General features: G+C 47.6%; 1 protein-coding gene across 1 annotated transcript in view; it reads left to right on the top strand.

Annotated features, from left to right (window-relative positions):
- Positions 1-22942, top strand: part of TSPEAR (thrombospondin type laminin G domain and EAR repeats) — a 262150-nt gene that overhangs the window by 95389 nt on the left and 143819 nt on the right. The window lies entirely within an intron of this gene.

A 22942-nucleotide genomic window follows, 5' to 3' on the forward strand; every position in this document is an offset into this window, starting at 1 on the left:
ATAGGGGGGTGTTCACCAGTGGGGATGTGATGTTGGACCCCTTTGATCTGCCCGAAGTCTAGTGGGTGCTTACTGAATACCTGTTCATACTCCTGCACCACCCTGTATACCCCCGCTTTGTGATGTGTAGGGGTAGTGTCAGTGCCCACATGTAGCTGTTGGTGCCACTCTTTCACCTCCCCCTGCGGTGGGGAAGTGCTGGGAACAGGTGGGGAGACCGAGGGACTGGTTTCATGGATGGTGTGAGGGTCTAGGGTGAGCAGTTTGGCGATGGTAGCATACCGGGGAAGCCTGACTTCTTCCTCCCCACAATTCAACACCCTCACGGGCACCCTCCCCTTTTTCACGTCTACCACCCCTCGGGCGGCTATTACGGTGGGCCAGTGCTCGGAGGGTATGGGCTCCATCATGGCAGGGTAGTCACGCCCCTGAGGTCCTACTGCTGCCCTACACCAAATCATCATCTCACTTCTAGGGGGCACAAGCAACGGGGCTACATCCACTCTCACTCCACCAATCTCTCCTCCTGTGGAATTTACATGCTGGCGGTACATCAAGGCTCGAATCTCACGCTGCACAGCTCTCTGTCGGCTCCCCGCCGCCGTGGCGGCCAGCTGTTGCAATAGGGCCAACACATCACCCATACAGTGCTCCATCACATTGGTTCCTAGCACTATCTTCGGGTTATGATCACTGGGCTCATTCATGATCACAATCATACCCTGGTGTTGCAGTTCAGCTTGCCCCACTGTCATGGCCACCTGCTTATACCCTACTTGGGTCAAGGGGAGTCCACTGGCAGCAATCAGCGTTATGCTAGTATCTGGGGGTGCCAGCTCGTCCGCCCCCCAATACCGCTGGTACAATGTGTATGGTATGGTGGTTACCTGGGATCCAGTGTCCAAGAGAGCCATCACCGGTATACCGTCCACAACCACGGGAATGATGGGTCGAGCTCCGATATACCGATCCCGCCAGTCCGAGGGGCCACGGGGTTCTACTCCTGAGGATTGGCCCGGGGCCCCAGGGGTTGCTCGTTTAACGGGCACTCTCAAAAGTAATGCCCCGGCTTACGGCACTTGTAGCAGATTGGAGGCCTGCTCCGCGGGGGATTAGCACCTCTCCGCTGCATCCAGGGTACATCTTCAGGGCTGTCAGCAAGCTGTATTTGTGCTGGAGGCTGAGATCTGGTCAGGGGTTGTAGTGCAGCAAGGATTTTGGCAAGGTCTCCGTCCATGCGACGGACCTGGGCTGCCAGTTCTTCCACTGTGCTGCTCGGGGCTGCAGGCATTGGAGAGGTTGGTTTGGCTGAGGCCGCCACAACGGGAGCCGTCTCGACGGGCCACGGGGCGGGTTCCAGAACTTCGGCAGCTGGGGGCTGGAGTGCTTTAATGGCCCGCTCCTTTAGCACAGCAAAGTCCACATCAGGGTGTTCCAGGGCCCACAGCCGGAGTTGTTTACGATCCTCAGGGGACCTCATCCCCTGCGCGAATTGCTCCACTAACATCTTGTTGCTATCCGCCTTATTAATAGGGTTCACTCGCCTCAGCGTGCGGAGGGCGGTCTGCAGACGTAGAGCGTAGTCCCGAATGCTATCCCCAGCTCGTTGCCGGCACTGGTAAAACTGCATCCTCAGCTCAGCTTCAGTCCGGGTCTCGAAGGCAGTCTGTAGCTTCTCAAAGATGGTGGCTACAGAGAGCTGGTCCCCCTCGGCCCAGGTCTCCGCTTCCTGCTCCGCCGCACCGGTTAACTGGCCTAGCACTATCGCTGCACGTTGCTTATCAGTCAGGGGGTACAGCTCTAGCAACGGGTTAAGCTTTTTCCGGAAGGCCTGTAGGGCATCCGGTTTCCCGTCATACTGCGGTAGCCAGGCAGCTCTGGGCGCATAGGGCAAGGAGAACGGCATGACCTGAGCGAGCGCGGGGGCCGCGGCACCTCCCGCCAGTACGGCCGGGACCTGGGCAGGCCCATTCCCATCCGCGGGTGCCGCTGCGGCTGTGACCACCGCTCCTCCAGCGGCTCCGTCGGGCGCAGACATCTTGTTTCCGTCCCCCTTAGCTCTTTCCGGCCCCTCCTCTCTCGGGGCGGGGTTTTGACCTTCGCGCCTCTACTGCTCGAGAAGACGCTCGAGCGGGAACTTTTCGCGCCAAAGATGGCGGCTTCTGAAATTTTCCTGCCGGACACCTCCGGCAGTAACAAGGCGCACCTCTACCAGACGGCAGAGCGGTAAGATCCTGTTCACAGCGCCAAGTTGTCGCGGGCGGGGAGGAGGGTGTCAGCACACTACGCTCACCCCCTTCTGCTCGGGTCCGTCGGCCGCTGCTCAGTGGTGGCTCGAGCTGTAGGCCGGATCCCGGGGGTTTCTCGAGCGGCACTCCTCGCCCGTGAGTGAAAGGGAGTTGTTGGGTGCGGGGATGATTATTGTCCGTGACGCCACCCACGGTTGTGGTGATTTCACCACCGCCGCTCTATACGGGGCTCCCGGGGATGGTGATGCGAAGCAGCCAGGTGTTGTGTTGCCCCTCCGTGGGTAGGGGTTGGTGATCCCGGGGCCCGGTGATGGAGATGGAGGTGCAGGGCCTGGTGGGCGCAGGGACGCGGGGGCAGCGCTGTGCCTTGCGGCACTGTGGTACTCACTCAGCCTGAGACGTGGACACAGTTTTACGGTAAACCAAACGGCTGGTAGGACGGTCCCACAGACGGCTGCACCTGCACTCCCGGTAGGTGACGGTGATGTCCCTCTTCCTTGCACCTATGGTTGACTTGTGGTAGCGGTGGATTCCCTCCGGTTACCCGCTCCCCGGCTTCAATCTGGGCCGGAGGAGCCCTACACTTTGCCCGCAGGCGCTGGCCCTGAGAAACTGGTGCCGTGGCGGTGGCGGTGTCTCTCCGGTTCGGGTTGGGCTGTTGCCTTCAATCGGGACTTGGTTGTTGGGGGATCTACGTCCCCTTCACTGACGGATTCGGCAAATTTGGCGACTCCTAGCCCTGCCGGGGTCCGAGAGGCCCCTGCCCTGGTGCTGACTGTCCTTCGGAACACTGCTCCAGACCACCGGGCACACAGCCAACGGGGTCCTTCCAGGAACTTCCAAACGGTCCCCCTCCAGACAGTCACCGCCGTCGCTGACCTTGCTGATCTGGCCCTCCACAAAGCTGGACCCTTCAGGCTTTCTTTCTTTTCTGTCACTTCACTTGCTTTCCTCTTTTTCCACTTTTCTACTTTCACTTTCACTTCCTTAACTCCTCTAACTGAACTCTACTCCTGGTTACTTCCTGCCTCCAGAGCTGTGACCTCCTCGGTGGGCGGAGCCAACTGCCTGGCCCACCCCCTGGTGTGAATCATCAGCCTCTGGAGGAAGGCAACAAGGATTTGTAGTTTAGCTGTGATGTGCCTACCTGGGGTGTGGGGTGTGGTGGTGTTGTGACCTGTGACCCCTGGCTTGCCCAGGGCGTCACAGTTACCCGCGGCCACTGCTGAATCCAGCGGTGGCCGCGAGTAACCTCAGTGACAGCTCAGCTGATCGCGCTACTGCGTGGAGCTGACGACAGGAGCGTGGAGCTGACGACAGGAGCGTGGAGGACGGGACTTTCAGCGGCGGCGGCGGTGGCAGTGAGAGGGGTCCATCATCTCCCCTGTGCGTGCACGCTGGGGACAGCGGTACTTCGGGGAACACGTGGAGGACGGGACTATCAGCGGCGGCGGAAGCGAGAGGGGGATGGACGTTGGCAGCTGAAAACATTGATTTTTCCCTCTCGCTGCCGCTGCTGCTGATAATCCCGTCCTCCACATCATCTCCCCTGTGCGTGCACGCTGGGGACAGTGGTACTTCGGGGAACACGTGGAGGACGGGACTATCAGCGGCGGCAGCAGCGAGAGGGAAAAATCAATGTTTTCAGCTGACAATGTCCATCCCCCTCTCGCTGCCGCTGCTGATAGTACCCGTCCTCCACATCATCTCCCCTGGGGACAGCGGTACTTCGGGGAACACGTGGAGGACGGGACGGGACCACTTGCCTGACCTCACTTCCTGACAAATCACCTGCGTTTTTAGTACCAAAAACGCAGGTAAAAGGCAGGTAAAATGCACCACTTTTGATTAGCATGCATTTTTCCTGCGTTTTTGATGCCCTCATTGTTTTCAATGGGTGACAAATGTTGACAAAAACGCAGGAAGAATGAACATGCTGCATTTTTTTTGTCACAAACTTTTGACAAAAAAAACGCTGACAAATAAACTGCAGTGTGCGCATGACAAATCTGACTTCTCATAGACTTTGCTGGGAAGTCAGATGTCAGAAAGTTCAGCTGACAAAACTGCAGCCAAAAAAGCAGCAAAAAAGCAGGAAAAAAAGCAGCGTGCGCATGTAGCCTAAAAGTATAGGGCGGGAACCTCACCACTGGTGTGGGTGGAGGCCGGCATAACTTTGGTTAGGGGGGATGTGACACCAGGGGGGGACGAGGAAACCATTGGGTTTTATATAGGGCAGTCTGTGGGTTGAGGATCCCTTTGGCCTGCGTTCCCCTGGGATAGTCCTACCTGCCCTCCCTATTGAGTGTTAGCAGGGTCATGCTGGCTTTTGGCAGTTGGGGTGGGCCCTCGAAGTTGTCCTAAATTGTTACTGAGGGTTCATAGAGATTCGGATCCCTTTATTTTGCAAGTTTTGGTTGTTGGTCTGATGATTTGGGGGACCGCCAGCAATGGGATTTAGGGTCCCATGTTTTGTATTAATCCCTTCCCTCCCTTTCTATTGGTGCTCCCGAGTTGGTGGTTACGTCTGGGAGTAAGGGGCACTTTGCACACTGCGACATCGCAGGTGCGATGTCGGTGGGGTCAAATTGAAAATGACGCACTTCCGGCATCGCATGCGACATCGCAGTGTGTAAAGGCTGGATGATACGATTAACGAGCGCAAAAGCGTCGTAATCGTATCATCGGTGCAGCGTCGGCGTAATCCATGATTACGCTGACGCGACGGTCCGATGTTGTTCCTCGCTCCTGCGGCAGCACACATCGCTGTGTGTGAAGTCGCAGGAGCGAGGAACGTCTCCTACCGGCCTCACTGCGGCTTCCGTAGGATATGCGGAAGGAAGGAGGTGGGCAGGATGTTTACATCCTGCTCATCTCCGCCCCTCCGCTCTGATTGGCTGCCTGCCGTGTGACGTCGCAGTGACGCCGCACGACCCGCCCCCTTAACAAGGAGGCGGGTCGCCGGCCACAGGGACGTCGCACGGCAGGTGAGTGTGTGTGTGAAGCTGGCGTAGCGATAACTTTCGCTACGCCAGCTATCACCACATATCGCTGCTGCGACGGGGGCGGGCACTATCGCACTCGGCATCGCAGCATCGGGCTGCGATGTCGTAGTGTGCAAAGCCCGCCTAAGTGTCGTTCAAGGGGAAGTTAATGGTTATGAGGTTATTAGTTAATCACCAGATTTATGGGCGTCAAGGACCCCACCCAATCTAAGTTATTTTCTGATGTATATATGTTAAATAAAAGCCTGCTGTGGCCATTTCATCCAACTCTGTTGTCTGTGTTTATTTCATAGCCTAGGGGTAAGGGGACAGGAGAAAAGGGTTTATGGTTGGGTCACTGAAACTTGACTATACCAAAGTCAAGGGATTTGTCATGAGGACAAACTCTTTCTGTATGGAACTCAGCCAGTTAATCAGCTGATTATTACAGGCCAGACTAATTTAATCCTTAGGGATAAGCCGGTATTCCTGGCAAAAGCTGCATCTAACTATGTTTCCCCCCTGAAAGAAGATCCAGTGATGCATGGGAGAGTCAGATCTACAAGAGTGGTAGCTGCTATGATATGGACAGAGGTAATATTTAGAAGGAAACTAATTGAACAGTAAAACACTTTTGGAACAGCTACACCTCTGGACCTCCACATACTCATGCACGCTCGAATTGGAAGAGTGCACATGTTTTATGAATGGAAACAGAAGAGTAAGTTGTTATTTACCTCTCTCCCCTGAGAGCAAAGTATTGGTCCATATAAATTATAACATTTTTAGTATTTTTTACCCTTTACCATTTGCCGAACGTCTGACTGAAGAACCCCATTGACTTAGTATTGACATTGACCATCGATCGTGTTTTAATCCACTTCTTCAGCAAACTATGTTTTCTGCTTTTTGTTGGAATAGGAAGGTCTGAAATTGAACAGTCTTGTGTCTCATTCATGGCATAAAACTGTTTTGGTGAATGAGGACCTATAAAAATTATCCTGTAAAATTCGCACAAGGGAAACAGAGTTATTTTTCATGGCCCACTTGGTACTATAGTTGGCCTCTCATTACCATTGAGTTATGCTATTGATTCACCCACCCCAGGGTCGGGGGTACTTGGAATCGGGCCGGACTAGTCCGGGGATGTCAGCGGTGGCGGTGCTCGGGTCTGTGACCCTGGAGGAGTCTTTTAATAAAGGGGTAGATGATGATGGGAGTTATAGACAATATTAGATAAAGTTTGTGACACCACTTGCGGTGTGTGGCTATGAGAAGGAGCCACCGCTGCGTAGTCTCTCACGGCTGGGGCTGTTGGTATTGAGCAGCTTGGATGTTATGGCCCTCCGCAAGTAGAGCTATGCCCCAGGGAAGAATGATGATGGTTGTAGTATAGTGAAAGTTGGTGATGCAGAGGTGCTGGAAGAATTCAGACGACACAGGATTACGGTTCAACTTGTTCTTTACTCACTGATTCTGTGGTATTGCCGCCCACCTGGTTCTGGTCTCTGGCAATGTGGGTCTCAGGTGATCCTGTGTTCCTTTGATCCCGATGTCAGTGTTGTGACCTGGTGAGCTCTTCCTCCATGCACCCTTCTGTAATTGGTGGGTCCCCGTGGCCTGAAGCATTTTGCATTATGATTACACTTACCTTTTATCTATGAGAAATACAAGCACAGCTGTAATAGTGATAGGGTGAAATAATTCAGATTCTAACCAAGAAGAAGTATTATAATTTTGGATCTAGTGTGTTTGAATACTTATGCCTTACAAAGTTTTTCTTCACCAGTTTTATAATTATAGATGCCAGAGTTGCCAACCGTTCACTAATTCCAGGACAGTCTGTAAAAATAGTGTACTTTTTTGACCTTTCCATAAAAAAAACCTTTAAGGCACTTGTGATTTTTTAAAAAAAAACTGAGGATACTTATGGATTATTTTGATTGTATTTATCATTGTTTTACAGTTTACAGTGAGTGACGTTAATGGCTTCTTATCAAAATTATGGGCTATAGACATATCTCACTTATAACTATAAGGAGTATCATTTCTCGTTGTGGAGCGTGCTTGATATGTCATGGTAAGGAGGCTTATAAGTCATGCAATTCTTGTCAAGGAAATTACATATAAAATTGCCTCTTCAGAGAGGATCATTACATTTCTTATAAGCCTCCTTACCCGAGTACATGAAGTTTGTCACTCTCCACAAGGAGAAATGTTGCCCCTTAGATCGCAGTCAGAAGCTTCTCATACAGACAATTGAGATCCCATACTTTGCACTAATGAGGGGCAACACCTCAAAATCTTGTCTACAAATTGAGATTTTGGTTTGGCTTTTATTAAGGACTAGAAGGTGGCCCGATTCTACGCATCGGGTATTCTAGAATTTACGTATTGTGTAGTTCATGTATGATTCTTGTTATATATATATATATATATATATATATATATATATATATATATATATATATATATAGAGAGAGATGTTGTTGTGTGTAGTTACCAAGTGTTTGTGTAGGGCGCTGTACATGTTCTGGGTGTTGTCTGGGTGTGGCGGGGGGTGAGAGCGGTGTTGTTTGTGTGTTGCGTTGTTTGTGGAGCGCTGTGTGTCTGTAGCGTTGTGTGTGTGTTGCGTGGTTTGTGTGTGTGTGGTGTGTTTTGGGGGAGGTATGTTTTGTGCAATGTGTGTGTTGTGCGGTATGTGCGTCTATTTGTGTGTGCAGCGTTGTCTGTGTGTGGGTGTCTGTGTAGGGCAGTTGTTTGTGGTTCCCAGTGTGTGTGTGGTGTTTGAGCAGTGCGCACGCGCGTGTGTGTGTGTTGGGGGGAGGTGTGCACTTCCCATCGTGCTCCATCCCCCATGCAGCGCACTCCCCATCGTGCTCCATCCCCCATGCAGCGCACTCCCCATCGTGCTCCATCCCCTATGCTGCGCACTCCCAAACGTGCTCCATCCGCCATGCAGCGCACTCCCCATCGTGCTCCATCCCCCATGCTGCGCACTCCCAAACGTGCTCCATCCGCCATGCTGCGCACTCCCCATCGTGCTCCATCTCCCATGCTGCGCACTCCCAAACGTGCTCCATCCGTCATGCTGCGCACTCCCAAACGTGCTCCATCCGCCATGCTGCGCACTCCCAAACGTGCTCCATCCGCCATACTCCGCACTCCCCATCGTGCTCCATCCCCCATGCAGCGCACTCCCCATCGTGCTCCATCCCCTATGCTGCACACCCCCCATCGTGCTCCATCTCCCATGCTGCGCACTCCCAAACATGCTCCATCCGCCATGCTGCGCACTCCCAAACGTGGTCCATCCGCCATGCTGCGCACTCCCAAACGTGCTCCATCCGCCATACTCCGCACTCCCCATCGTGCTGCATCCCCCATGCTGCGCACTCCCAAACGTGCTCCATCTGCCATGCTGCGCACTCCCAAACGTGCTCCATCCCCTATGCTGCACACCCCCCATCGTGCTCCATCTCCCATCCTGCGCACTCCCAAACGTGCTCCATCCGCCATGCTGCGCACTCCCAAACGTGCTCCATCCGCCATGCTGCGCACTCCCAAACGTGGTCCATCCGCCATGCTGCGCACTCCCCATCGTGCTCCATCCCCCATGCTGCGCACTCCCAAACGTGCTCCATCCGCCATGCTGCGCACTCCCCATCGTGCTCCATCTCCCATGCTGCGCACTCCCAAACGTGCTCCATCCGCCATGCTGCGCACTCCCAAACGTGCTCCATCCGCCATGCTGCGCACTCCCAAACGTGCTCCATCCGCCATACTCCGCACTCCCCATCGTGCTCCATCCCCCATGCAGCGCATTCCCCATCGTGCTCCATCCCCTATGCTGCGCACCCCCCATCGTGCTCCATCTCCCATGCTGCGCACTCCCAAACGTGCTCCATCCGCTATGCTGCGCACTCCCAAACGTGGTCCATCCGCCATGCTGCGCACTCCCAAACGTGCTCCATCCGCCATACTCCGCACTCCCCATCGTGCTGCATCCCCCATGCTGTGCACTCCCAAACGTGCTCCATCCGCCATGCTGCGCACTCCCAAACGTGCTCCATCCGCCATGCTGCGCACTCCCAAACGTGCTCCATCCGCCATGCTGCGCACTCCCAAACGTGCTCCATCCGCCATGCTGTGCACTCCCAAACGTGCTCCATCCGCCATGCTGCGCACTCCCAAACGTGCTCCATCCGCCATGCTGCGCACTCCCAAACGTGCTCCATCCGCCATGCTGCGCACTCCCAAACGTGCTCCATTCGCCATGCTGCGCCAGCATCAGCCTCTCTACCCGCAGCATCAGCCTCTCTGCCCGCAGCATCAGCCTCTCTCCTCCCAGCATCAGCCTCTCTCATCCCAGCATCAGCCTCTCTCATCCCAGCATCAGCCTCTCTGTCCCCAGCATCAGCCTCTCTGTCCCCAGCATCAGCCTCTCTCCTCCCAGCATCAGCCTCTCTGTCCCCAGCATCAGCCTCTCTGTCCCCAGCATCAGCCTCTCTGTCCCCAGCATCAGCCTCTCTGTCCCCAGCATCAGCCTCTCTCATCCCAGCATCAGCCTCTCTCATCCCAGCATCAGCCTCTCTGTCCCCAGCATCAGCCTCTCTGTCCCCAGCATCAGCCTCTCTGTCCCCAGCATCAGCCTCTCTCATCCCAGCATCAGCCTCTCTCATCCCAGCATCAGCCTCTCTGTTCCCAGCATCAGCCTCCCCATCCCAGCCTTCCCCAGGATCAGCCTCCTCCAGCACGCCATGCTCCTCTGCCGACACTCACACACACCCGATCGCATACACTCACACACACCCGATCGCATACACTCACACACACCCGATCGCATACACTCACACACACCCGATCGCATACACTCACACACACCCGATCACATACACTCACGCAGACACACATTGACGATATTGCACATACGCGCTCATACTCACAACAGCCGGAGATACCACATGCTTCTGGCCATGTGATCCTCCGGCAGGTCCTGGAAGGTCACAACAGCACAGTATCGAGGCCGAGAAGCAAGCGATATCGCCGGATGCTGTGAGTATATGGATGCGATGTGATGTGTGTGTGAGGTGTGTGTGAGAGTGAGTGTGAGCCGGTGTACACTGGTAACTATGATACACATCGGGTAACCAAGGGACCTTAGTTACCCGATGTGTATAATGGTTACCAGCGTTCACGGCCTCCGTCAAGATCCCAGCATCGCAAGGTTATGTCTGGCGCTGCTGGGATCCTGACGGAGCCGGTGTAGAAGCAAGCGATATCCCAGGATGTTGTGAGTGTGTGGATGTGATGTGTGAGGTGTGTGAGAGAGTGAGTGTGATCTGATGTGTGTGTGTGTACTCACCTGGGAATCGGAGCTCCGTGTCAGTTGGGCCAGAGCGAGCGTGCATTGCGTGAGGGGGGCGGGGCCTGCAGAGAGCCGGGGCGAGAGGCCAATCCGTGTGCGGGGGCGGGGCCATGGCGAGCCCAGCGGCCAATCAGCTTTGTGTCACCGTAAGGACACAATTTTGGAGCATGACAGACAGACAGACAGACATACAGACAGACAAACAGACAGACAGACAGACAGAATAAGGCAATTATATATATAGATTGGCAATCCTTGAATAAGGCTCTACTAGCTGAAACATGTTGGATTTCTCTTAATGTGTCCCCCCTCACTGTTTTCATGATCGATGGATCTTTTTTAATAGAACCTCAATAAATATTTTTAACCTTCTTTGAAGTGCTGGAGATCATACTCTAGTTTCCTTGTCTGTGTTCTGCCTGAGGCCAGGGCAGCTCCGTGCACCAACACCGATCCTGACCTGGACTTTAGGAAGGGTGAGCTGAACTACTTTTTCTATTTTCTGTACTTTTATTGGACAAGCTTGTGAATTTTTTTAACCCCTTAGATACAAGTAAACCTATACATGTTTGGTGTCTTCAAACTCAGGCATCATACCCACACATCAGTTTTACCATATAGTGAACACCGTGAATAAAACATCCCAAAGACTATTGTGCCATCAGACTTTTTTTGCAGTTTTTCCACACTTGGAATTTTTTTGCTGTTTTCCAGTACACCATATGGTAAAACTTATGGTTTCATTTAAAAGTACAACTTGTCCCGCAAAAAAACAAGCCCTCATATGGCAAGATTGACAGAAAAATAAAAAAGTTACGGCTCTCGGAAGAAGGGGAGCAAAAAACAAAAACGGAAAGTGCCCCGGGGCTGAAGAGGTTAAGAGAGTATTGAAATCTCAAAATGCTGAAACCGTTAGAGCAAATTGGGTTGAAACATTTGCTACTCAAGCCCCAAAGAGACAAACCATTTACCGCATTTGTGACAAATTCAATGCCACTGGCTCAATCCTTAATGCTCCAAAAACTGGTCGACCCAAAACAGCCTGTACAGAAAATGGTAAGCAACTTGTTGCTGAGACATTGGTTCAGAGTCCAAAAAAGTCCACCAGAAGAGTCTCTTTAGAATTTGGGAATTTCACGAGCTTCTATCATGCAAATCCTGAAATCTACTGGGTGTAAAGCTTATCCTCCACGTCTAATTAATGGTTTATTGGAGGATGATCCAGAGAGGTGGTTGCAATTTAGTGAGATTATGCTTAACGAAATTGAAGAAAATCCAGTAAATTGAGATAACATTATGTGGAGTGATGAAGCTTCTTTCAAATTATCCGGCCATATTAACAGACATAATTGTATTTACTAGTATAATGAGAACATGCATTTAACATTAGAGCAACAACTGTGTCAATGCTTGGGGTGGTATTTTAAGTTTTGGTGTTTTAGGACCAATATTTTTTGATGGAATAGTCACAGGAGATAAGTATCTCGAAATTCTAATGAATTAAGTTGTTCCCCACTTACAGCAACAGTCTAATTCAAATTACCTTTATTTCCAACAATATGGGGCCCCTCCACATTATTCAAGAGTAGTCCTTCGAGTATCTTGATGAAACATTTCCTAATAAATGGATTGGCCAAAGAGGCCCACTTGATTGGCCACCAGACTTGACCCCTATGGATTTTTTTTCTTTTGGGGAGTACTCAAGGACAAAGTTTATTGTCGAAAACCAAAACGTGTCAGTGATTTGAAAAATTACATAAGAGATGCATTTCAAAAAATTGATACCCGAAGAGACTTGTGCAAAAATGTTTGTCGAGGCATAAGAGGCAGATTTATATATATATATATATATATATATATATATATATATCATTAGAAATTAGTGCAGATCCCAGTACTTACATGTCCCGTACTGGACATCTGCTCTATACAGCCATACAAGGAATAAATAATAAATATAGTGATTATACAGAAATATTGCAAACTGCAAAAATCATGCCAGGGCAAAGGTTATGCCAACATACACTGGCAAAACTACACCAGTATATGATGCAAACTGATACTACCATAATGTGTCCAAAGTTACAGCTATACAGAGCTGAAAAAGATACAACTATAATAGGCCCACATAATACCATCATGCCCATACAGTATCTACATGATAGCCAAAACAATAATTAAATTCAATTACTCATAGTTGATGTCAGCTCTGGTTTTCCTTGATGGTGTTATCTCTTCCCTCCATGAGACCACGACTGTCATAGAATATTTTGTTCAAACCGCAGTCAATCTTGACCATGGTGATCAAAGGGTTAAATGGCTACAAGTTCTTCTGATCCTTACCATTATAGAAGGAGAAAATCCACATGACTTATTCCAAAATAACAACATACCATAGCACTTTGGAGTAAGACCCTTAATGGACACCAATGCGCCATTTTCTTGAAGCCATTAGGTGGTTAAAACACAGGGCTCTCTAAGGAAGATCTCACTATAGCATAGTCATCAATGAGGTATAAAAAAACAAATAAGAACAAAAAAATAGTAAATAGAGCAATTACTATTTTATTACGAACTAGAGTTATCACAAAGTTTTTGGTAGCTCCGGAGTTCTGGACCACCAGCAACTCACAATAAATATTCTCCTGGGTCTCCAGGATCTCCAATTATCTATTGTGTATACATTTTTACAGAAATAATTGGAGTCCTCCTGCAGTGAGCTACTGTCGAAATAGGCGGGTAGCATTTTTTCCTCAACAAACACAAATGTAGAAGAAAACTTGGTTTATGGCATCCCTAGGGACATATGGACTCTGTATCAACTAAGCATTTCTTAAAAGTAAAAGTGCGTTATCAGATCACCCTAGGCCAGTGAAAATAAAAATGTCATCTGGGACAACTCAGTCTTTGGTTCTCGTGTTTCATTGTATTCTTTAATTCTAAATTGAAAATGTTCAAAGACAAAATTACCTTGTCCCTTTTTAGGCAGGTGTTCTTTTTTTTCACTACTGTATATTTAGTTGCAGGCAGATTTCAACAGTATGGTTGAAACAGCCCTTCAAATACACTGATGAGCAAAAGGGTAACAATATTTTGAACTTTTCACTTTCAGGCTCATTATCTCACCATCCACTACAGCTTCAAATGCGAGATTACCATAATTTTATAGATAATCATCTTGGCTATCTCATACATAAATTTAACTTGCAGCTATTTAGCATATGATTAGTTATGCAGATTCTTGTCATGTTACTGCATTGTTACCGTTTTGCATCTGGTGGTGTTTAAATCTTTTTCTTCTTGTATACTACAAATTGCAACCTGTTCTCACATTCCCTAATAGTTCAGTGTTTTATTAGGTTGATTCCCAATTGAAAGGTCACTGGTTCAAATTGAGGAGCAGACATGAAGATTTCCCAAGAAAAGAGAGAGCTTCATCCAGCTCATTGATAGTGATCTCTCAGCCAAGAAAATTGCCAAACTGCATCATGTGAGGCCATGACAGTTGGAAGAATATGAAATGAAGTCCGTCCATCCATTTAAAAGCCAAGAGGTGGACATCAAGGCAAAATATTGGAGTCAATAAGTTGATTCATCACAAGGCCGTTCAGTTCTGGCGTGACAAACACGGCAGTGGAGGTGGCCCATATGCTTTGTAATAGAGATATCACAAAGGTTCATGCAAGCACCCTGCGATGCATGCTACACAAATCTGGAATGGTGGCCCAAAAAAAGATGAAGAAGCCTCGACTTCAATATTGCCATAAGAAGCATCTGCTCTAGTTTTAAAAAAAGTATGAAAAGTGGACAGTAGAAGATTGGAAACAGGTGATTTGGGGCGATGAGACGAAAGTCTGGAAAAGTCACAGAAAGGCATAGAACTGAACGTTCTTTGACCACATCCCACACTGATGCCCACTTCATTGTGAACAATGCCCTTCGGAAACATGATGAATGCCACACAACTCTAGGCACATTTAAGGGAGGTGAGAGGCACCAAAGTGTCAGATTAGACCATTCAAAACCATTATATCAGCATGGTTTGCGTGATAAACAACCTGCAAGGGTACCTGACCACACCACCAGGCACAAGCATCATCTACGCTGAATAAGGGACCAGTGGGCCTCAGTGCTGTTTACTGATGAAAGTCGAATCACACTGAGCAGAAATGATGGCTGCCAAAGATGTTGGAGACATCAAGGAGAGCACTATGCATCAGCCACTGTTGTCACCAGATGAACCATTGGTGATGGTAGTGTTAAGGGGGCTTTACACGCTGCGATATCGTTAATGAATTATCGTCGGGGTCATGGTGTTTGTGACACACATCCGGCGTCATTAATGATATCGCAGTATGTGACAAGTACGAGCGACTTTAAACGATCGCAAAAGCGGTCAAAATCATTTGCTGCGGAGAGGTCGTCCTGAAACAAAAAATCATTCTCTGCTTATTAGCAAGGTTGCTCCTCGTTCCTGCGGCATCGCTGTGTGTGACACCGCAGGAGCGACGAACATCTCCTTATCTGCCCCCACCGGCAATGCGGAAGGAAGGAGGTGGGCGGGATGTTAAGTCCCGCTCAACTCTGCCCCTCCGCTTCTATTGGACGCCTGCCGTGTGACATCGCTATGACGCCGCACGAACCGCCCCCTTAGAAAGAAGGCGGATTGCCGGCCAGAGCGACGTCGCAGGGCAAGTAAGTGCGTGTGACGGAGGTAAGCAAGGTTGTGTGGCACGGGCAGCGATTTGCCCGTGTCGCACAACCGACGGGGGCGGGTACAATTGCTTGCGATCTCGCTAGCGAGATCGCAGTGTGTAAAGTACCCTTTAGTGTCGGCAGGTGTGCCTAGTCAATACAGAACTGTCTTATACTTTGTGAATGGTACAATGACAACCCCTACTACTGGAATAACATCATTAATCCAGTCATTATGCTTCTGAATAAACAACAGAGGGATACTTTAATCTAATTTCATCTTCATTGACAACAATGGTCCAGCTCATCGAGTTTGCATCATTAGGGAACAGCTGAAGGAGACTGGGGTATCTCAAATAGAGTGGCCTGTCCCTTTTCCAGACCTAAATCCCTTAGAAAACCTATAGGATCAGCTGAGTCACCTGGTAGAGGCTGATAACTCTGTACCCCATAACCTCAATGACCTGAGGGCCCTTTATGAAAAGCGGGATGCCCTGCCTCGGCAGACAATAACTTCACTTTTGCACAACACGAGACGTTGTTATCAAGCTGTAATTGATGCTCAAAACCACATGACAAGTTATTGAGACAATGCCATTTTTGGGATATATATATATATATATATATATATATATATATATATAATTTTCTGTACCTCAATACTAAACAAGCTTCAATTTAAATAGTAACCTAAATATCTCCTTTATTGTCCTTTATTTATGAGAAAAAGACCAGATCCACCCCAATCAGCAGGTACAGAAATTGTGTGCACACTGGTATACTGAATATTTTGTTGTTCATTGTAATTCAACTCATTTGTGTTTTTCACATTGGATTATTACAAGTCATCAGCATGTCCAACTACCATATATTAATGTGGATCAAAGTCTATGTCTTGTATTGTTTGACTCAACAGTACAACGCTGCATAGAGCTGATAAGGCGGTGTCAGTCAGGTGTAGAGGGAGCCGGGGTCTGATGCCGGGTCTCTGTGCAGCCGGCAATGGCTGGGGAACCGCTGCCTCTAGCATAAGCACTTGTTTTTATTTGGCTGGTTTGCAGCTGTCAGATCTTTGCCTGAATGTGGTTTATTTGATCAGCTGAAGACGCCGTGCATTTGTCACTGATGATGGACAGCCAACATAATAGGTGACGCGATTCACTTTTATCTGCAGTATGTTACTGTAAGAATACCACTGCATTGTGCCCAATGATCTCTGTAAATAAGAATCAGTACATACATGTTTTATCAGATTTTTTCACAATCACCTTACTAATTAAGGAAATTAATATTATTAATTTCATCTTTATATTGTCCATCAAAATAAGGGAAACAGTAAATACATATTTATAAAGAACAAGAACAAATTAAATTGACAGTCAAACAAAAAGAGAGTGAATACAACCTGTAGGCACACAGAGTCCATATATATCTGTATTATGGTACTCTATATACAGTATATCACAAAAGTGAGTACACCCCTCACATTTTTGTAAATATTTTATTATATCTTTATAAGGGACATCACTGAATATAGGACACTATGATACAATGTTAAGTAGTCAGTGTACAGCTTGTAAAACAGTGTACTGTATATTAGTGCGCCCTCTAAATAACTGAGCACACAGCTTATCTTGTAGCTGAGAACCGGCTCTCATTGCCAGGAGCGGAGTCCACGCCGCTACTGGCAGTTTAATCCCCTAAATGCTGCGATCAATAGTGATTGCAGCATTGAGGAGGCATGGAGAGGATCTTGCTCCTAGATTGAGTGATCGGATTCCTGTAATGCGATCACAGGGTCCTGATCACTGCCATGGCAATCTTCCTTTGTCACCATGACAACCCTTGGGTTACCCAGCTGCGGAAAGCCTCACACACCATGCCAGATGCATGGTGTGAGAGGCGAAGTGTCAGTTCTGCGAGTGTAGCCCTGACATATAATCCACTGCAATGATCTAGCATTACAGTGGATTATATTAGTGATCACACCACTGAAACTTAGTGTCCCATAAAGCGATTTAAAAATATCACATGGCTCAAAATGGTACCAATAAAAACTCCAACTCATCCCACAAAAAACAAGGCCTCACATGACTGTCGGCAGAAAAAAAACTATAGCCTCAAAATACGGTGACCTTTATTTTGTAAAAAAAAGTGTTTTTAGTGTGATAGTAGCCAAACTTAAAAGAACTATATAAATCTGGTATCGCTGTAATCATACTGACCAGAAGAATAAAGCTGTCTAATCATTTATACCGCAAAGTTAACAGCGTTAAAAATAAATGTATAAAACTAATTCTTAATGTGATATTAATTTGTTATTTTGTCTCCCAAAGATCACAGGGAGGCTCATATTCATCCGGTGCTCTACGCTGAGCACTTTCACCGGGAACTACATATAAAACTCTGAAAAACGTGATTCAGACAAAATTCCCAACTAAAAAATTCACTGTAATGAGGCAGAATTAGCCACTCTGAACTCCTGTCTGGCCTGTGGTGTGACGGTGTCCATCGTTTAATGCGTTTTTATACGCGTGGACAAAAGTGCGGTTATCAATAGTTTTGTTCACCTTTAAAAAGACGGACACCTCTGAAAAGAGGCCCGAAGGACTCTGAAGCTGCCTCATTATAGTGAATTAATCCATCGAGGCTTCACCTGAATCACGTATTTAGGAGAAGTAGATGGAAACCCTGATGTAAGTGCTCAGCATAGAGCACTGGATAAATGTGAACTGATCCAAAATGTTCTGCACCCCAAATGCCAATAAATAGCATTCAACTCAACCCACGAAGACACAAGTCTCCACTCAGGTCCATCATCTATTAATGGAAATATTGGGGGCTTCCACGTTACTGGTAGCACAAAGGATCTGGAATAACACTATGGCTCCCTCCCTCAAAAAAAAAATCAAGCATCTGCTCTCCAAAATCCAAACGCCCGCCTTCCTTCTGAGCCCACAATGTGCCTAAACCACAGTTAGCATCCATGTATTTGGCATTATTATAGTGAGTCCACAAACTATTCTAGGAAAATTTGTGCTCGAAAAATCAAATGGCGCTCTTCCCCCGAGCCCTGCAGTGCGGCCAAACAGTGAAACACTGTCACATGTGGGGTATTGCTATGTTCAGGAGAAATTGTGCAAGACATTATGGGGTCTTTTTTTACCTATTCCCCTTGTGAAAATTGGAAATGTTTGGTTAAAACAACATTTTAGTGGTAAAAATATAATTATTTATTCTTCACTGCCCTATAGTATAACATTTTGTGACACACCTGTGGTGTCAATATGCTCACTGAACACCTTTAAGAATTCATTGAGGGGTGTATTTTGTAAAATGGGGTCAATTGTGAAGGGTTTCAGCTGTTCGGGCACCTCAGGGGCTCTATCAATGGGACATCCGCAGACCATTCCAACTAAATCTGAACTCAACTATGGAGCTTTTTCCCTTTTTCACTTTGCACTGTGCCTCAAAAGTAGTTTTCAACCTCATATGTGGTATTGGTGTACTCAGGAGAAATTGCACAACAAATTGTATGGTCCATTTCACTGTGGGACTAGTGAAAATGAAAAATGTTGCGTTAAAGCAACTTTTTTGTGGTTAAAAATAAATTTTTCATTTTCACGGCTCAACGTTGCAAAATTCTGTGAAGCACTTGAGGGTTTATGGTGCTCACCAAACATCTAGATACATTTCTTGAGAGGTCTAGTTTCAAAAATAGGGTCACTTGTGGAGGAGCTCCACAGTTTAGGAACCTCAGAGGCTCTCAAAATGTGACAGGGCGTCCACTAACGATTCCAGCTAATTTTGCATTCAAAAATTCAAATGGTGCTCCTTCCCCTCTGAGCCCTGCTGTGCGCCCAAACAGTAGATTTCTACCACATGTGCGGTATCAGCATACTGAGGAAAAATTGCACAACAAATTGTATGGTGTATTCTGTCTTGTTACCCTTGTGAAAATGAAAGATTTGAGGTTAAAGTAACATTTTTGTGGTAAAAATGATTTTTTTCATTTTCACAGCTCAACGTTGCAAAATTCTATGAAGCACCTTGGGGTTTAATGTGCTCACCAAATGCCTAGATAAATTCCTTGAGGAAAATGGGGTCACTTGTGCGCAAGCTCCACTGTTTAGGCACCTCAGGGGCTCTCCAAGTGCAACTCCAGCTAATTTTGCATTTAAAAAGTCAAATGGCGCTCCTTTCCGTCCGAGCCCTGCCGTGCACCCAACCAGTGGATTTCCACTGAATGTAGGGTGTAGCGCCCCTGAAGCCATCAGGGAGCTACAAAGTACTGCATCCCCACTAGGATGCAGGGCCTACCCCTTAGGGACCCGGTAACACACAAACACTCCAGAAAATCCCTGTTTTCCCCAATAATACTCCATAGAATGGTACCAGGCAAGGGTTGGACCAATGGATGGCCACCTAGAGGTGGAGCCACTCCAGTCCACTTGACAACCAGATGGGATGGGCAGACAGTAGAGAGTCAGACAGTGGAGAAGAGACACGGTAGTAGTCGAGTAGAAGTAGTGGAGGAGGGTGTGTCGGAGAAGTGAAAGTGAGCAGACGGACTGACAGGAGTGAACAGTGACCTGAGGGCCCAGGCATTTAGTTGCCAGTAGAGTACGGTGGAGTACTCCCGGAACTATGCACCAATGGGGTGCAGAATCCTAGATTAGGCAAAAGCTCCAGGCGGACCAAATAAAATCTGCTCAATAAGGGGACCATCAAAGGCCTCACTGACCTTGAAGTTCGGGTCTCAGTAGCAAAGGGAGAACCGGGGACAGGACCAGAGACTCCAACCCCACAGGGTTCACACTACCGTCATACGGACTGCTGAAGACAACCAGGAGGGGACCCCCAGCCGCTCCACGCCACGGGGACCCACCAACCAAAGACAGGTGCAGGGGAAAGAAGTTACCAGGTCACTAAACTGGCACTGGGACTAAGGGGACCTGTGGTTAAGACCAGCCAGCCTCGGGTGACCAGCTACCAGCATGCAGTGAGTAAAAAGAACCAGTTACACTGAACTCCCGTTGTGGTCTACCTTCTTTCAACACCCACCTGCAACACCTATCCTCTGGGGCCTGGCCCTGCTTGTGAAGGGCCTAACATCCAGTCTGCCACTAACACCAGCCCCAGTAGTGAACATTGCGCAGCGGTGGCTCCATCCCTATAGCCGCAAAACCGCAAGTGGCGTCACGTATAAACTTTATTCAACAATCCCCTGTAAATATTCCCCTTTTCAAAAAGCACCCAGGTCACGGAATGGGGAAACGGCCACCAAAGTGACATTCCCCAGTTATACACTGCTCGTGACCGAGTACCCCATAACCCTGGACGACACAGGGGTATTGATGTACGCAAGAGAAATTACATAACAAATCGTATGGTGCATTTTCTCTTATTACCGTTGTGAACATACAAATTTGGGGCTAAAGTAACACTGAACTCCCGTTGTGGTCTACCTTCTTTCAACACCCACCTGCAACACCTATACTCTGGGGCCTGGCCCTGCTTGCGAAGGGCCTAACATCCAGTCTGCCACTAACAAAAGCCCCAGTAGTGAACATTGCGCAGTGGTGGCTCCATCCCTATAGCCGCAAGTGGCGTCACGTATAAACGTTATTCAACAATCCCCTGTAAATATTCCCTTTTTCAAAAAGCACCCAGGGCACGGAACGGGGAAACGGCCAGCAAAGTGACATTCCCCAGTTATACACTGCTCGGGACCGAGTACCCCATAACCCTGGACGACACAGGGGTATTGATGTACGCAAGAAAAATTACATAACAAATCGTATGGTGCATTTTCTCTTATTACCGTTGTGCACATACAAATTTGGGGCTAAAGTAACATTTTTGTTGGAAAAAGTAAAATTTTCATTTTTTACTTCCGTATTGCTTTAGTTCCTGTGAGACAACTGTTAATAAACTTCTTGGATGTGGTTTTGAGCAGTTTGAGAGGTGCCGTTTGGGTATTTTCTGTCACCTAGGCTTCTCATAGTCATTTTAAAGATGATGTGGTCCCTAAAAATTGATTTTGTAAATTTTGTTGTAAAAATGAGAAATTCCTGATAAACTTTGAACCTTTCTAATTCCTAAGAAAAAAAGAATTATATTTCAAAAATTGTGCTGATGTAAAGTATGTGGAAATGTTATATATTAACTATATTGTGTTACCTAACTCTCTTATTTAAGGGCATAAAAATTCCAAGTTTGAAAACTCCTAAATATTCCAAATTTTTGCTAATTTTTCAATATTTTCACAAACCAATAAAATTGTGTTAAATGTACCACTATCATGAAGTACAACATGTCACAAAAAATAGTCTCAGAATCACAGGGATCCGTTCAAGCGTTCTAGAGTTATAGCCTGTCAAAGTGACACTGGTCAGAGTTGCAAAAAATGGCCAAGTCAGGAAGGTGAAAAGCATGCTCTGAGGTTACGGGTTAAGATCTGTGGGCCGGACACAGATTCTCCCTGAGAATCTGCATTTAGAGATTATTTTAAAAAGGGGTGATACCAGTGTGAGACAAGTAATGATTGACAGTCTGCTCTTCTGATCTACAAATCTCACACTTGTAATGCATCCTTTCATTTCGAATAAGCTCTGGAGGTAGATTCTCTTGGAGATCTGTGTCCAGGCCATAGAGCTTAACAGCTCATTACATATTAAGAAAGATGTAGACTGCTCTGGAATAAGACAATGGATAGCAGATAGCAGATATCACAGTATCATTTTGTTCAACTTTCTATGACCTACATGCATATATACAGTAGATAGCTTATGAGGGTTGAACCTACTGCCAGATCTCCATAAGGCAGGTTTCACTCATCAGAATACAGGCTGCAATAGATGAATTACTCACGTCTCCTAAAGCCACTCGTATACATTAGACTAATGTAGGATTGATCTACCAATATCAACAGATTTGTCCAACAGTCTAATGTGTATGGGGGTGCAAACCAACTGACTGTTGGGAATAACCCATCACTAGGAATGAGCGGACCTGAACGGCAAAAAACGGGGTTCGTACCAAACTTGAACTTTTAAAAAACATCATTGTCCGAGTTCAGAGTTCAAGGCCTGTTTGTATGCTAAAAAATTTTGTTGAAAGGCTTCAGTGCAGCCAATCAACAAGCTTTATTGCACGAGGAAGATGCCTGTATGCTGCGGTGAACAATAAAGAAAAAGAAAATGATGTGGATTTGAGTCTATTTTTGATAATCAGCACAGATAAAGCAGACAACTGGGGGCTGCAGCCCTCAGCTGTCTGATTTACCTTGGCTGGTTATCAAAAATAGAGGTTACACAAAGCTGTTCTTTTAAATTAATGAAATATTTTTTTTAAAAACGGCGGCCGGTTTCCCTTTATTTTTGATAACCTGCCAAGGGAAAGCAGAGAGTAGGTGGCTGGTATTATCAGGCTGGGAAGGCCCATGGTTATTTGGCCTTTCGGAGACTAGAAAAAAGAGCCTGCAGATGCCCCAGAAGTGGCATATCCATTAGATGCCTGGCCCTTCCCAATTGCCCTGGTGCGGTATCAATCGGGGTAATACTTTTGGAGTGGATGTCAGTTGTGAATTGACAGCTGACATCAAGCTCAGGGGTTAGTAATGGATAGGCGTCTATCAAACACCC

This window comes from Anomaloglossus baeobatrachus, chromosome 7 (genome assembly GCF_048569485.1).
Source record: "Anomaloglossus baeobatrachus isolate aAnoBae1 chromosome 7, aAnoBae1.hap1, whole genome shotgun sequence".
Lineage (NCBI taxonomy): Eukaryota > Metazoa > Chordata > Amphibia > Anura > Aromobatidae > Anomaloglossus > Anomaloglossus baeobatrachus.